Source organism: Staurois parvus, unplaced genomic scaffold (assembly GCF_062004578.1).
Source record: "Staurois parvus isolate SC_StPar_1 unplaced genomic scaffold, SC_StPar_1.0 ptg000745l, whole genome shotgun sequence".
Classification (NCBI taxonomy): Eukaryota; Metazoa; Chordata; class Amphibia; order Anura; family Ranidae; genus Staurois; species Staurois parvus.
This window is the reverse complement of record NW_028318541.1, coordinates 145,803-161,991: the sequence shown is the minus strand read 5'-3', so window position 1 is coordinate 161,991 and position 16,189 is coordinate 145,803. Positions and strand designations below refer to the sequence as shown.

The window sequence follows — 16,189 nt, the reverse complement described above, 5'->3', positions numbered from 1 at the left end:
TGTATTGTGATTTTTTTTAATAAAAAAAATTCCAAATAATTGTAAATTAATTAGTTTGTGCAAAAGTTTCAGCATCTACAAACTATGGAACGCATACTAGAATTTATTTTATTTATTTATTTTTTATACTAGTAAAGGTGGTGACCAGGGGCGGACTGACCATTTGGAAACTCGGGCACTGCCAGAGGGCCCAAGGTCAGTAGGGGGCCCCATGAGATGCCCCTGGTACCTTTTTCATAGGCTTTTTTGAGTTTGGACAAGGACACAGGGGCCCCATGATCCCCTATTGCCCAGGGGCCCCATGAGTTGTCACTCCACCCCTGGTGGCGACTTACAGCAGGACTGCGATATTGCGGCGGACATTTTTACACTGACACTTTGTGGGAACCAATGACACTGATACAGTCTCCAGACCTTAAACCTATTGAAAATCTGTGGAGGGAGCTGAAAGTTCGAGTTGCCAAACATCAGCCACCAAATCTAGACTTGGAGAAGATCTGCCAAGAGGAGTGGGCCAAAATCCCTCCTGAGATGTGTGCAAACCTGGTGGCCAACTTCAGGAAACGTCTGACCTCTGTGATTGCCAACAAGGGATTTGCCACCAAGTACTAAGTCATATTTTGTGAAGTGGATCGAATACTTATTTCCCTCATGAACATGCAAATCAGTCATTTGTTAGACATGCATTTCTGCTGAGTTTGTTGTTGCTATTCTGTCTCTCAGTGTTACAATACACCTACAATTCGATTTTTAGACCGATCATTTCTTTGTGAGTCGGCAAACATTCAAAATGAGCCGGGGATCAAATACTTCCTTCACTGTACAAAAAAAAAAAAAGATGTGTGTTTCTGTGACTCCTATTGAAGGATGGAAAATGCAGATGTTGGCCAGACAGAAAACATTAGACTGCCAGGAGAGTAAGCTATGATGTCCTTTATAAATGCGGTGTAATGGTAGCCAATGGATGGCGTATTATTATTATTATAGAGTATTTATAAAGCGCCAATAGTTCGCTCAGCACTGTACATTACAAAGGGGGACAGAACATGTGACAGAACAATATCAATACAATGCAAAACATGAGGGGATTGAGGGCCCTGCTCCTTCGAGCTTACAATCTACGAGGGAGGGGATGGTGGCACAGGAGGAGATAGCTGTGGGGGATGGGGTGGTGGGAAGAGTGGAGGAGGTTGGCAAATTAGCAGGGGGTGAGGTAGGCTTCCCTGAAGAGGTGGGTTTACAGGGTGCACCTAAAGGAGAGGAGAGTAGGTGATAATCTGATGGGTTGGGGCAGGGAGTTCCAGAGGATGGGTGACACCCTGGAGAAGTCCTGGAGGCGGGCATGGGAGGAGGAGACCAGGGAACATTGGTGGCCTTCTTTATAAATAAGCGTCTAAGAATTTTTAAAGCATCAGGAAAACATCTGAGTGACAGAGGCACTTGTCAGAGAGCTAGCCAAGCTGTCTCTGCATTCAGCGGTATCTGATGTATCAATGGGGATTGCGGAAAGCTACTTTAACTCGATGAAAATGGGATTGCAGAAAATCCCCATTCAGCCTAATCCACTGATTTGTGGAAATACACATGTTTTGGCCTGATCTGACAACTGCGGATTATCCAGCAAGAGCCGGCGTAAAACTGCGTCTTCGTAAACTTCTGTAAAAGAGCAGCTAATCCCATTCACAAATATAGAGATAAACATTCTCGATCCTCAGTTCCCCGAGTCTCTGGGCAGGTAGAAGGACAGTAGAGGCACAGACCCCCACAACCACCAGCCCAGGGTTGTAGGCAAGCGGCCCTTATCCTCATTATCCTCATCAACATAGGGACAAGGTGCTATGCCGTGGGGGGGGGAGCCTTCCGATTAGGTATCCCCCTCATGTTGAGGGCATGTGGCCTGATATGGGTCAGGAGATGAGTAGGAACGCACACTCTTCCCTCTCCCCTTTCATGGCCCACTAGACTACATGCTAGATAAGGGTTTTGGTATGGATTGTTTTCTTTATTTTTGAGGGGGGAACCTCACGTTTTTTTTCTCTATTGTAATGATCTGCAAACTGGGACCTGAGGGCCAAACGTGGCCCTTTGCTAGCCTTTCCAGCCCTTGGGGCACTATTCCTTCCACTGATATGAGGCACTAATCCTTTCGCTGATGTCAACAGCGGGGCATAATTCTGCCACTGACACTTATGATGGGACACTATTCCACCCACTAATATCAATGATGGGGCACTATTCCACCCACTAATGTCAATGATGGGGCACTATTCCACCCACTAATATCAATGATGGGGCACTATTCCACCCACTAATATCAATGATGGGGCACTATTCCTCCTACTGATACCAATGATGGGGCACTATTCCACCCACTAATACCAATGATGGGGCACTATTCCACCCACTAATATCAATGATGGGACACTATTCCATCCACTAATATCAATGATGGGGCACTATTCCACCCACTAATATCAATGATGGGGCACTATTCCACCCACTAGTATCAATGATGGGGCACTATTCCACCCACTAGTATCAATGATGGGGCACTACTCCACCCACTAGTATCAATGATGGGGCACTATTCCACCCACTAGTATCAATGATGGGGCACTATTCCTCCCACTGATACCAATGATGGGGCACTATTCCTCCCACTGACACCAATGATGGGGCACTATTCCTCCCACTGACACCAATGATGGGGCACTATTCCTCCCACTGATACTAATGATGGGGCACTATTCCTCCTACTGATACCAATGATGGGGCACTATTCCACCCACTAGTATCAATGATGGGGCACTATTCCTCCCACTGATACCAATGATGGGGCACTATTCCTCCCACTGATACCAATGATGGGACACTATTCCTCCCACTGACACCAATGATGGGGCACTATTCCACCCACTAGTATCAATGATGGGGCACTATTCCTCCCACTGATACCAATGATGGGGCACTATTCTGTGAAGAAGAGAAGAGGAGAAACAACAGACTTCTCTAGGGAGGGGGACAAAATATAATGTATTTATTCTTCCTCTCTAGAGGAAGAGTCTGAACAAAAAAGAAAAATGATCTGTTGAAAAAAAAGGAATAAAGATGAACTAAATCAGGGCCTGATCTTGTTTAGTGAGTGTTGGTGTCAGTACGTCAGTTATTCTTAGTGGCAGTTAGTGGCAGTGGTAGTCTAGGCTCACACCTATGCATTTCTGTTGCATTTTGCAGAAACGCACTACAGTCCATTTAACATGATTTCCTATGGGACACGTTCACATCTCTGTGTTTTCACCCAGTGCGTTTTTTGGAAAGAGCCAAGGACTTTTTTCAACACAAAACGTTGCGTTTTTGGATCTATAGACTTCAATGGAGACGCTGCAGAAAAGCATGTAGTGTGTTTTTGACGCATTGTGCGTTTTAATCTGCCCAGCAACAAGTTGAAAAGAAATGTGAAGCGCATCAAAAACACGTCAAAAACTAATAATAAATGTATGTGCAAAAAAACGCAAAACACACCGCAAAAAGCACTACAGAATTGGATCAAATGCAAACTGCACAGGTGTGAACCTAGCCTTAGGGTCAGAGAGTATTATGTAGGAAAATCAGGAGATATCCATTACTATTTACCATCAAATAAAAGCCAAATTTCTCCTGAAAAAGTGTGCTATGCTCCACCTTGAGTTGTGATGATAAGTACAATTTTACTAACCCTAGGTCAGGGGCGGACTGACAACTCATGGGGCCCCCGGGCAATAGGGGATCATGGGGCCCCTGTGTCCTTGCCCAAACTCAGAAAAGCCTATGAAAAAGGTACCAGGGGCATCTCATGGGGCCCCCTACTGACCCCGGGCCCTCGGGCAGTGCCCGAGTTTCCAAATGGTCAGTCTGCCCCTGCCCTAGGTTCACACCTATGCAGTTTGCGTTTGACCCATTTCTGCATTGCGTTTTTGCACCTATGTTTTTGCCGCATTTTTTATGCGTTTTGCGTTTTTTTTTCTTTTTTTTCTTGTTGCTAGGCAGATTTAAGATGCAAGACGCATCAAAAACGCACCAAAAATGCACTAGATGCTTTTCTGCAGCATTTCCATTGAAGTCTATAGAACAAAAGACGCAACATTTTGCGTTAAAAAAAATCCCTGACACTTTCCAAAAAACGCACCGGGTTAAAACGCAGAGATGTGAACCTGTCCTATAGAAAATCATGTTAAACAGATTGTACTGCGTTTTTGGAAAACGCAAAACGCTGCGGAAAAAGCTTAGGTGTGAACCTAGGGTAACACAGGTCAAAGTTTCAAAATGGGGTTTGGGCATTAAAGTGGTGTTAAACCCAAAACCAAAAATGTAATATCTTTCAGCTTACCAATCATTAGATGTGGTGGCTGAATTAGTTTTCTTTTTTTTTTACGTTTTTTGCCCCCTCTGTTTTCACCTGGTGATCTGGCCAGTAACGAACCTTCTGTATTAAAGCTCCCCCACTTAGGATGAAGGAGCACAGGAGCACGTTTGGACAGCAGCATTGTCAGTTTGGGAGGGGAGTGTTAGATGTACTAGCAGCTTTACATACACTAACAAATTGAAGCCAAACTCCACTTTGATAATCAGTTACAGCCATTTTTTTTATGGATAAAGGCTTTACATAAATAAATAAAAACTCCAAAGACATGCTGGTAGGTGCTTTGGCTCCTGTCTAAATTGTCCCTAGTATGTGTATGTATGAATGTGAGTTAGGGACCTTAGATTGTACACCCCTTGAGGGTTAGGGACTGATGTGAATGTACAATATATATGTAAAGTGCTGCGTAAATTGACGGCGCTATATAAGTACCTAAATTAATAAAAGCTGATCATACTCTGTCAGTAGTAAATGGTTGGTTTCAATCCTCTAACTGATACATCTGCAGGGGAGCTTGTTCTGTTGAAAAACTACAGACTTCCTGGCCAAATCACCAGATGAAAATAGAAGAAAGACATAAAAAAAAGGAAAACGAGTGCAGCCATCACATGTAAGAATTGGTAAGCTGCAATATAAGAAGTGTTTTCCTTTGGGTTTCCTACTGCTGTGAGGTTTGCTGAGACCCTGGTCATGAAAGGGTGAAGACCGCTCTAAGTAATCTCTGTAAGCTCGGGTTCAAACTGATGCGGTGTGGAATTTGCAGCGTTTTCTGTGTGAATTCCGCACCACATCAGAATCGCACCCCGTTCATGTGAACCGCTGCGGGTGTGTATGTTAAGCTAACAACACCCCGAAATTGGCCCTCAAAACGCGGTGCAATGTGCAGAATCGGATCGCATAGGTGGGAATACCCATGCGATCTGATTCTAGTGCGGACCAAAAAAGGGTTCTGCACAGGGGCGGACTGACCATTTGGAAACTCGGGCACCGCCCGAGGGCCCGGGATCAGTAGGGGGCCCCATGAGATGCCCCTGGTACCTTTTTCATAGGCTTTTTTGAGTTTGGGCAAGGACACAGCGGCCCCATGATCCCATATTGCCCAGGTGCCCCATGAGTTGTCAGTCTGCCCCTGGTCCTGCATGTTTTTGGTGCGATTAGAGCCATACAAAATGTGATTTGCAGAGGAATGTGGTGAGGTTCCTGTGCGAATCACATGCGATATAGCGCACCACATATCAGGGGTGGACTGATAACTCATGGGGCCCCCGGGCAATAGGGGATCATGGGGCCCCTGTGTCCTTGCCCAAACTCAAAAAAGCCTATGAAAAAGGTATCAGGGGCATCTCATGGGGCAGTGCCGAGTTTCCAAATGGTCAGTCCGCCCCTGCCGAATATATGTGAACCCGGGCTGAATGGCAGGGTTGCTATAGTCGGTTGTATGCAGATCATGTGTCACTTCACAGGCGGGGTCAGGGCACCCCCCAAACATGATATTTAAAGGGATTGTGCATGTTTGACGTTGCCCTTTAAGAATTATTACAATCACTGCTTTTTACCAAATTTAATATTTTTAGACATTATTTTGAATTGGCCCCCAGGGCAGTGCCCAGCCCCCAATACCGTTTGTTTGACAATCCCCCCCGATCTCAGTGTCGTACTGTCACTTTAAGAGTGCCGATGACAGGTCCTCTTGGCGCTCCCAACTGTCACGTGACTGGCCAATCAGGCTAATCTCCGCCTCCTCCCGAGTCTCCGCCCACACGACCGTCACTCAAAGGGAGGAGGTTTCAGCCACGCCTCCTCTTCTCTCGCTGATTGACAGCCACACGCCAGCGCTGGCGCCGGGAGATTGACAGCAGCCGGCGGCCAATGGCAGGCTCGCCCTGCGCGCAGGGGGCGGGACGGCGAGCGCGGCCGACCAATGGCGCGCAGGGAGGGGGGCGGAACGTGGTGCCAGCGCGAGGCGTTCGCTGGTAACGGTTCCCGAACAGAGCGGAGAACGGAGAGGCGGCGGATGGATCTTTCCCGGTGTGTACCGGCCTGTGCATGGGGATTTGTGTGTGAGCAGCAGGGGGCGGGGTCCTGGGAGTGCTCTGCCCGCCCACGGCATGCTGGTAGTTGTAGTTAACCCTGTGCTCCCCACTGGGCCGGCCCACATAGGGTGACCCCAATCGCCGCCGACCCGGTGGGGGTTAACTGCCTGAGCATGGTATGCTGGGAGTTGTGGCTAACCCTGTCCTTGCTGATGGGCCAAACCACAGGGGGGAGACCCCCTTCGCTGCCAACCCATGCAGTCGTCCATGGCAACGACTGCTGACGGTGAGTCGCGAACGCCGTTGACGATTTCCAGACGTGTGACTGTAATCGCATTTGTAGATTGGCTCTGATGTGCACACAAGGTCAACCCTCAAAGCAGGATGCACACGATGCAATCTGATTGGACGATTGGGCCTGTGGAGGGCAATTGGCACAACAAATGAATGATTGGAGGCGATTGTAGGGTGTGTGGCCGAGGACGCGTCCAGATGTGATGTCTCCAGGCGTGACAGGTATTCGGTGAGCCGCAATCAGATTGTACCTTGCGCGGCGGGTCAGGTGATGGGAAGCATATAGGGGGGTAGCACAGGTCCAGATTGGGTCGCAGTATTGCACCTTCCCAGACTGAATTTATTGCTATTTCCCTGCTGGAGAGATTCCTTTCACTTCCTGTCCCAGAGGAAATCTGAGATGGTTGTCACCAGAACAAGTGTCCCCATTGGAGGATTTCTCTCCCTCCCTATTCAGGGGACAGCAGTAACATGTTGGATTTCCCATCATTTCCTGTCCCAGTCACAGATGAGAGGAGGAGCCTCCCTACCTGACCACCAGATACATTGTAAACTTTCTTCTGTAGACACATTGGAATGTCCTGACATTGAATACATTGCACCCCGCCCACTCCAACAGTGTTTATAAACAATCTAGCATGAGTGAGGTCTGATCTGATTGGTTGGGAGTGTCTGCATTCTGCAAATTACAAGTGTGTAGTTTTATTGGATGAGTCTGATCATGTGATCTGTTGTATGATTGTAGGGGCTTGGAGCCCTGCAGTCTCCGACCATCTCCTGTAGTATGTCTGCAGTCTCTGACCGTCTCCCGTAGTATGTCTGCAGTCTCTGACCATCTCCTGTAGTATGTCTGCAGTCTCTGACCGTCTCCTGTAAGCATGTCTGCAGTCTCTGACCGTCTCCTGTAAGCATGTCTGCAGTCTCTGACCGTCTCCTGTAAGCATGTCTGCAGTCTCTGACCATCTCCTGTAGTATGTCTGCAGTCTCTGACCATCTTCTGTAAGCATGTCTGCAGTCTCTGACCATCTCCTGTAGTATGTCTGCAGTCTCCGACCATCTCCCGTAGCATGTCTGCAGTCTCTGACCATCTCCCGTAGCATGTCTGCAGTCTCTGACCATCTCCCGTAGCATGTCTGCAGTCTCTGACCGTCTCCCGTAGCATGTCTGCAGTCTCTGACCGTCTCCCGTAGCATGTCTGCAGTCTCTGACCGTCTCCCGTAGCATGTCTGCAGTCTCTGACCGTCTCCCGTAGTATGTCTGCAGTCTCTGACCATCTCCTGTAGTATGTCTGCAGTCTCTGACCATCTCCTGTAGTATGTCTGCAGTCTCTGACCATCTCCTGTAGTATGTCTGCAGTCTCTGACCATCTCCTGTAAGCATGTCTGCAGTCTCTGACCATCTCCTGTAAGCATGTCTGCAGTCTCTGACCATCTCCTGTAGCATGTCTGCAGTCTCTGACCATCTCCTGTAAGCATGTCTGCAGTCTCTGACCATCTCCTGTAGCATGTCTGCAGTCTCTGACCATCTCCTGTAGCATGTCTGCAGTCTCTGACCATCTCCTGTAGCATGTCTGCAGTCTCTGACCATCTCCTGTAGCATGTCTGCAGTCTCTGACCATCTGCCATAGGGTGTCTGTAGTCTCTTACAGTCGTAGCGCGTCTCCGGCCCCTGACAGTATTCCGCAGCAATACATGTACTGAACAATATGTGTGGCCCTTTGATGAGACTGTAGTTGAGGGCCCTTATATCTTATCAGTAGACTTACACTTTTGTTGGCCTGTTGTCCAGTGATGGGGCTGATATGTAAAACCCGAAGTTGGTGCATCAAGCAACCAATCAGAATGTAGCAGAAAGATCTGCTGACACAGCTGAGTTGGTTTTGTTGCTCTGTATTTTGTATTGACCCCAATGGATGATCTTCATAGTAAATAGGTCAGTAATTGGGGGGGATTGCCCGCATGGTCCCCCTATGGGAAGTTTTGTGTTCATGAAATGACAGGTCCTCTTATAAGCTCAATGCCTCCTCCCCCCAGCACCTATTGATACCTTCACCTTGCTCTATACAAAGATATGGGGATTGTGTGACCTCCTCTCCTTCTTCATGGCCACTGTCACATGGGGGGGTCAGTAAGCTCTGATAGTAAAGTAAAACTGAATGCAAAACATTTCCCCCCCCCCCCGCCCCCTTTTGGATGGTTATAACCCCTGTCAGTTTTCTTTGGGCCATTGGTGTCCCATTGAGAGATTTCTCTTCACTTCCTGTCCCATAGTCACAAAGGGAGCTGAAAGAGACTCCAAAATGAAGGAATCCCTGGCTGTCAGCAGAACTCATGTCCCCATTGGAAGGTTTCCCCTCTATTCCTGGTCTGGGGATCTGGGGACAACCCAAAATTTAGGATTTTCTTTCACTCTCAGTGATTACAGTACATTTGACAGAGAGGGTCAATCTCCCTAATGGGGGCACAGACAGTAATAAAAACCAGACGGGGTCTAATCCCTCTCCAATCCATCCAAACTATAAGAAAAAGTTTTGCCTTTAATTATACTTTAACCACTTCCCGACCGGCCTATAGTAAAATGACGGCTAGGCGGGCCTCTCGTCCCTCCAGGAGGGCGTCATATGACATTGTGCCCGGATCGTGCTTTGGGCATTCCCGCAGGGCCGCACTGTAGCGAGATCTGTCACTGGCTGTGTACCTCGGACATGGCCGATGACAGATCTGTGTACCGGCCCCGGTGCCAGTACCATGTGACCTGCTGTGACCAATCACCGCAGGTCACATGACAGTTGTATGCAATGGATGTCTTCCTTTAATGCCATCCATTGTATACAAGTGTATCTAGCTGTGAATGGTCACAGTGATCACATGCACAGGCTGGGCCAGTCACAGCCCATCTGTGTCATTTAAGTAGCTGTGGCCAATGACAGCTAATCACAACAAAAAAAACCTGAATGAATTGATTTCATTAATTTATATGCTTGCTTATAACAAAGAAAGTCTTTGCTATAAGCAATCAAATTGTATAAAAAAAAAAAAACTGATCACGTCCTCAAAGTAGTACAATGTTACTATAGTAACATTGTACTACTTTGGTCATAGTGTAATATGAAAAAAAAATCTTAAAACAAGAGAAAAACAATGTAATATAAAATAAAAAAATTGAAAAAAAATCTATTTTTTTTTTTGTACTGTCACCAGTCAGTGTCCCTGATCACCGCCACACCAATTATATGATGACTCTGTACTGCACTGGTGACAGTATGCAAAAAAAAAAAAATTGTGAAAATAATTTTTTTAATTTCATGTTCTGAAAAATTATGACAAAAAAATTACAACTTCAAAAAACTCCCCATGCCTCTTATGTAATACGTCGGACTGTCTACTTTGCAAAAAGGGATAATTTGGGGGATATCTGTACTGTCCTGACATTTGGGGGATATCTGTACTGTCCTGACATCTGTACCGTCCTGACATTTGGGGGATATCTGTACTGTCCTGACATCTGTACCGTCCTGACATTTGGGGGATATCTGTACGGTTCTGACATTTGGGGGATATCTGTACGGTTCTGACATTTGGGGGATATCTGTACGGTTCTGACATTTGGGGGATATCTGTACCGTCCTGACATTTGGGGGATATCTGTACCGTCCTGACATTTGGGGGATATCTGTACCGTCCTGACATTTGGGGGATATCTGTACCGTCGTGACATTTGGGGGATATCTGTACCGTCGTGACATTTGGGGGATATCTGTACCGTCGTGACATTTGGGGGATATCTGTACCGTCGTGACATTTGGGGGATATCTGTACCGTCGTGACATTTGGGGGATATCTGTACCGTCGTGACATTTGGGGGATATCTGTACCGTCGTGACATTTGGGGGATATCTGTACCGTCGTGACATTTGGGGGATATCTGTACCGTCGTGACATTTGGGGGATATCTGTACCGTCGTGACATTTGGGGGATATCTGTACCGTCGTGACATTTGGGGGATATCTGTACCGTCGTGACATTTGGGGGATATCTGTACCGTCGTGACATTTGGGGGATATCTGTACCGTTCTGACATTTGGGGGATATCTGTACCGTTCTGACATTTGGGGGATATTTGTACCGTCCTGACATTTGGGGGATATCTGTCCTGTCCTGACATTTGGGGGATATCTGTACTGTTCTGATATTTTTTGGTCTCAAGAAATTAGATTGGCAGTCAGTACTTCAGAATTGATCAATTTTCAGATATATCCCATAGTTTGTGAACTCTATAACTTTTCTACAGACTAAATCATAAACACTGATTTGGGATATTTTCATCAAAGACATGTAGCAGAATACATCTCGGCCTAAATTTGTAAAGAACAATTATTTATTTGCAAACTTTTATAACCGAAACAAAGAAACTTGTTTTTTTTTGTTTTTACTGAATTGTTTTTTGTTAATTTAGCAAAAAATAAAACCCTCAGTGCTGATTAAATACCACCAAAAGAAAGCTCTAGTTGTGTGAACAAATTTATACAAATTTTCATTTGGGTACAGTGTTGCATGACCGCGCAATTCTCATTCAAAGTGTGAGAGCTCTGAAACCTGAAAATTGGCCTGGGCAGGATGGGGGTAAAAGTGCCTGGTATGGAAGTGGTTAAAGTTTATTTGATGGATGGAGTGTGGAAAGATTAGACCCCCTGTCAGGTTTTATTGGCATCTGTGTTTCCATCGAGGGTGTTATCCTCTGTGTTTTTTTTGTTTTTTTTCCTGGTGAACGTTACAGGGGTGTGGAAATTTTTGCTAAAACTACTTGTCCAGGGACTAAATCGGTGCCCCAATCTACTTGTCCCGCATGACAATTTTTTGTCCAGATAAAAAAATAAATACATTTGAACCAAAACTGTATTTAAATCGGAGGGGATATTAGGAATATCTGGGGCTTTTAAAAACAAAAAGGGGCTTTATGGCGACTAAAAAGTTTAATATTTTTAACATTGCGCTGTTTATCTCCTCCTCCCCTCCCTGCCTCTCTCCAGCACCGAACCCGGGGACTAGCAGGGAGGGGAGGGACCTTGCAGTGTAATGATTGGCTGATCCTTAGGAAAGGGTGGGTCAGGGCTTATCCTTTATCCCTTTTGCTGCCAGAGCCATTCTTGCATTTTTTGTTTAAAAAACAATTTTAGGTCTGAAGATTACACAAACCCCCAAACATGATATATTTTCTGAAAGCAGAGACCCTAGAGAATAGAATAGTGGTAGTTCCAATTTTTCATGCACATGATATTACTACAAAATTTCAGCAAAAAATACAAGCAAGTTAATTTTAGGGCACAAAAAAGCAATATTTTACCTTTTTTTGGTAAAATATAAAAGATGAGGCTGCACAGAGTAGATAGATATCCAACATGTAAAACTGTAAATTTGTGCGCGCTCATGAAATGGTGACGAACTTCAGTACCCTATATTTTCTATTGGTCAACACTTTTAGAGCTCCTTATTGATCATTAGTTTAGCATTACAGAGGAGGTCCGGTGCTAGAATTATTGCTCTCATTCTGGTGTGCGCGGCGATATGTGACAAGTGTATCGAAATCAACGTTTTCATGCGTAGGCGTCCCAGTGTGTGCTTTTACGTTTGTACGTGCGTATATGTGTGGGTCCTCAATTATTTTTTTTGGGGGGGGATGGTATGTGCTTGGGTGTAACCTTCATTTTTTTACAATTAAAAAAAAAAAACTTTTTTACTTTTTTTTTCATCACATAGGGGAGAAAATCCCCTATGTGATGATTTTTTTAGTGACAGGTACTCTTTATTGAGGCATCCAGGGTCTAAAAGATCCTGCATGTCTCCCCTGTGCTCCACTGAATGTAATGTGGGGCACATCGCATCACATTACATTCTTTCCCGGCTTCCATGGCCAGGAATCTCTCAACGGGGACCCGGAAGTGACATCATAATGTCACATTCAGGTCAGGACAAGAAGTGGATGGGATCGGACGTGTCCGCTCTCCTCCCTCCCCTCTAGCCGCCGGCGGTGAGCTGGTCCCGGGCCCGCAGATGGGCAAGCAGAGTCCGGGAGACCTCACTGGAGGGAGGAGAGGCTGGCACTGTGTGCTTCCACCTGACAGGTGAGCCGCTGCTTGCCAGTAGCAGGTCTAATGGTAGAAAAAACTACATGTCACGTGGGTTGGGCTATAGGAATCGAACATCCCTACCATTATCACCGAATGTGAAAATCCCAAATTTTGAGTTCTCATCAGGACAGGAAGAGAGGGGAAATGTTTTAACTGGGGACAGTTGTCTAGGAAGGGATTTATTAATAAAGTGGGAAATTTAAGGAAGTGGTTCCGTTTCAGCATATTTATATCCTGTTCAAAAATATTTTACCTCCACCAAGGAATTTAAAAGGGCCATATTTGTGAGATACAGTGTTCAGCATAAATGAGTACACCTCTTTTGAAAAGTAAGATTTCAATCAATATCTCAATGAACACAAGAACAATTTCTAAAATTGAGCTTTATAGAACATTTGTTCGGCTCATTACATGAAAGTTCGGTTAATAATATAACTTAGATTACTAAATCTTCAGTTTCACGCAAATTAGTTGATGCAAAAATGAATCCACCACACAGGAAAAATGACTCCATCTAGTATTTTGTATGACCTCCATGATTAGTAAGAGCAGCACCAAGTCTTCTAGGCATGGAATGAACAAGTTGGCGACATATCGCAACATCGATCTTTTTCCATTCTTCAAGAACGACCTCTTTTAGAGCCTGGATGCTGGATGGGGAGTGATGATCAACTTGTCTCTTCAGAATTCCCCATAGGTGTTCTATTGGGTTCAGATCAGGAGACATACTTGGCCGCTGAATCACTTTCACCCGGTTCTTCTTTAGAAATGTAATATTGGCCTTAGATGTGTGTTTTGGATCATTGTCATGTTGGAAAAGTGCACGACGACCGAGGACACGTAGTGATGGTAGCATCTTCTTTCAATATAGAGCAGTACATGTGAATTCATGACACCATCAATGAAATGCAGCTCCTTGACACCAGCACTCATGCAGCCCCACAGAAGTTCACTGCCACCACCATGTTTCACAATAGGCATCATGCATTTTTTTTTTTGTACTCCTCACCTTTACAATGCCATACAGTTTTGAAGCCATCAGTTCCAAAAACATTTATCTTGGTCTCATCACTCCAGAGTAGAGTCCCAGTAGTCTTCTTCATTTTCAGCATGGGCCCCGGCAAATTCTAGGCAGGCTTTTTTGTGCATGGACTTTAGGAGAGGCTTCCTTCGTGGACGACACCCATGCATGCCATTCCTCTGCAGTGTACGCTGTATTATGTCACAGGAAACAATCACCCCAATTTGGCTTTCTATATCTTTAGCTAACTGCAGTAAACTTGCATGATGATTTTCTTCAACCCTTCTCATCAGAAGATACTCCTGTCGAAGTGTTAACTTCCATAAACGGCCTGGACGTCTCTGTGAGATGGTTGCAGTTCCATCTTTGTTAAATATTTGTATCACATTTGCTACAGTATTCTGACTGATAAGTAAAGCTTTGCTGATCTTCTTGCAGCCTTCACCTTTCTTGTGTAAAGAAATTAATTTATTTCTCAGTCTATGTGATATTTCTCTTCCATGTGGTGCCATTACTGACAGCATGAAATGGGAGGGGTTTTCTTTAAGTAACGTCCATATATAATTACCTGTCTGCTGGACACCTGTTTAATGAATAATTAGACTCACCTGTAGTTGAATTCTTTGTTAATTAGGATTTTGTTGTCTAAAATTTAGCTTAGCTCCTAAGACTTTCATTGGGGTGTGTTCATTTTTTCCAGCATGGTCTTGAATGAATTTGTTAGGGAAAATACTTTTTGTGTGCAAATTAACAAATCTTGTTTGCAATTATTGGCCCACGTTTGTTGGAGGATTTTGTAGTATAGTGTCCAATAGAAAATGTTGATTCTGAAAGGAAAGAAAAGGTTTTCTGACAAATTTATTGGGGTGTACTCATTTATTCCCAGCACTGTGTATTATTCTGTCTTGTACATCTCAGAATATCTGCACAGACTGATTTTTATCCTATGCCTTTCAAGGAACAAAAATCCACTGTTTCGGGGATGTATATGTGATTTCGGGGATGTATGTGATTCCAGTGATATGTAATCTAGTGCAGGGCTCTACAAATCCCAGGCACCAGCTCGCCATGGCGACTAGAAATTCTGCCTTGGTGCCTGAGATTTTGCCAGCCATCCACTGACTACGCTGTAGCAGTCTTTTGTCTGTCGGACATCAATAGACGCCCTCCCAGAACCCCGCATACTCCCAGGGTGCACATTGGGCGCGCTCTGTGATTGCTGTGTTTTAGGACACAGCTGATCACAGATCAAGGTAAAGGGCCAATCGCAGCGGCCCTTTACCATGTGATCAGTTGTGTCTAACCACAGATGATCACATGTAAACAAATGCCGGTTATCGCTGTGACAGTGCTGAGGAAAGGAAAGCCAATAACGGACTAACCTGTGACAGGGGACATTTACACTGATAATCAGGGCGCTGTTCATCAGTGCCCTGATGATCAGTGCAGCATATCAGTGCCCGTCAATGCTGCCTTATCAGTGCAGTATATCGGTGGTGCCCATCAGTGCAGCCTCATCACTGCACATCCGTGAAGAAAATGAAGAAAGGGTTTTTTTTTTTCAAAGTTTTCTGTCTTTTTTTTTTTTTTTCATTTGTTTAGCAAAAAATAAAAAGCACAGAGGTAAATACCACCAAAAGAAAAAAACTTATTAAAATTTAATTTGGGTTCAGTGTTGCATGAATGCGCAACTACCATCCAAAGTCTAAAAGTTGAAAATTGGCCTGGCAGGAAGGGGGTGAAAGTGTCCAGTAGGCAGGTGGTTGCAAAAAATTGCTTCCTAGCTTTTTTAGCTGGCTCCTAGGATCAAAGCAGATTTGTCAAGTCCTGATCTAATGGAAGGACAGAAATATCATGGAGACTTCAGGCAGACATTATTTCATCATTCCATATTGTCACATTCACCATTAGCCCTGGTTCACACTGATGTGACTTGTCATGCGATTCGGCAGTGTTAAATCGCATGACAAGTCGCACCCAGTAATCAGCTATGGAACCGTTCTAATTTGTAAAGTAGTTTCTGCGCTATGTTTGCCGATTTCTGGTGCGACTTGCACTAACATCTGTGCATGAAGTCGCACAGATGTCTTACAAGTCGCACTAATGTGCGACTTTAACATTGTTCGACTTCAAGTGAAGATGAACGATTTCAAAGTTGTATTCAGTGTGAACCCGGGTTTACAGACCTCCGGTTATGGATCATAACAGGTTATTGTGAGCTCTTTACCCATCTGTAAAATATTCTGTGCTGGGACTGTAGGGTAATGGTGGATGTCAGCTCCTCCCTGGGATGTTGGGATAATGTTGGGGTGTC

The 16,189-nt window shown here is 45.0% G+C and overlaps 1 protein-coding gene across 1 annotated transcript in view; it reads left to right on the top strand.

Annotated features, from left to right (window-relative positions):
• The first annotated feature begins 6,338 nt into the window (after positions 1-6,338).
• The window catches only part of ZCCHC14 (zinc finger CCHC-type containing 14), a 78,675-nt gene continuing 68,824 nt past the window's right edge, over positions 6,339-16,189 (top strand). The window contains exon 1 of the mRNA XM_089654116.1: positions 6,339-6,427. The gene's annotated coding sequence lies outside the window, so the exon portion shown is untranslated. The remainder of the gene's footprint in view (positions 6,428-16,189) is intronic.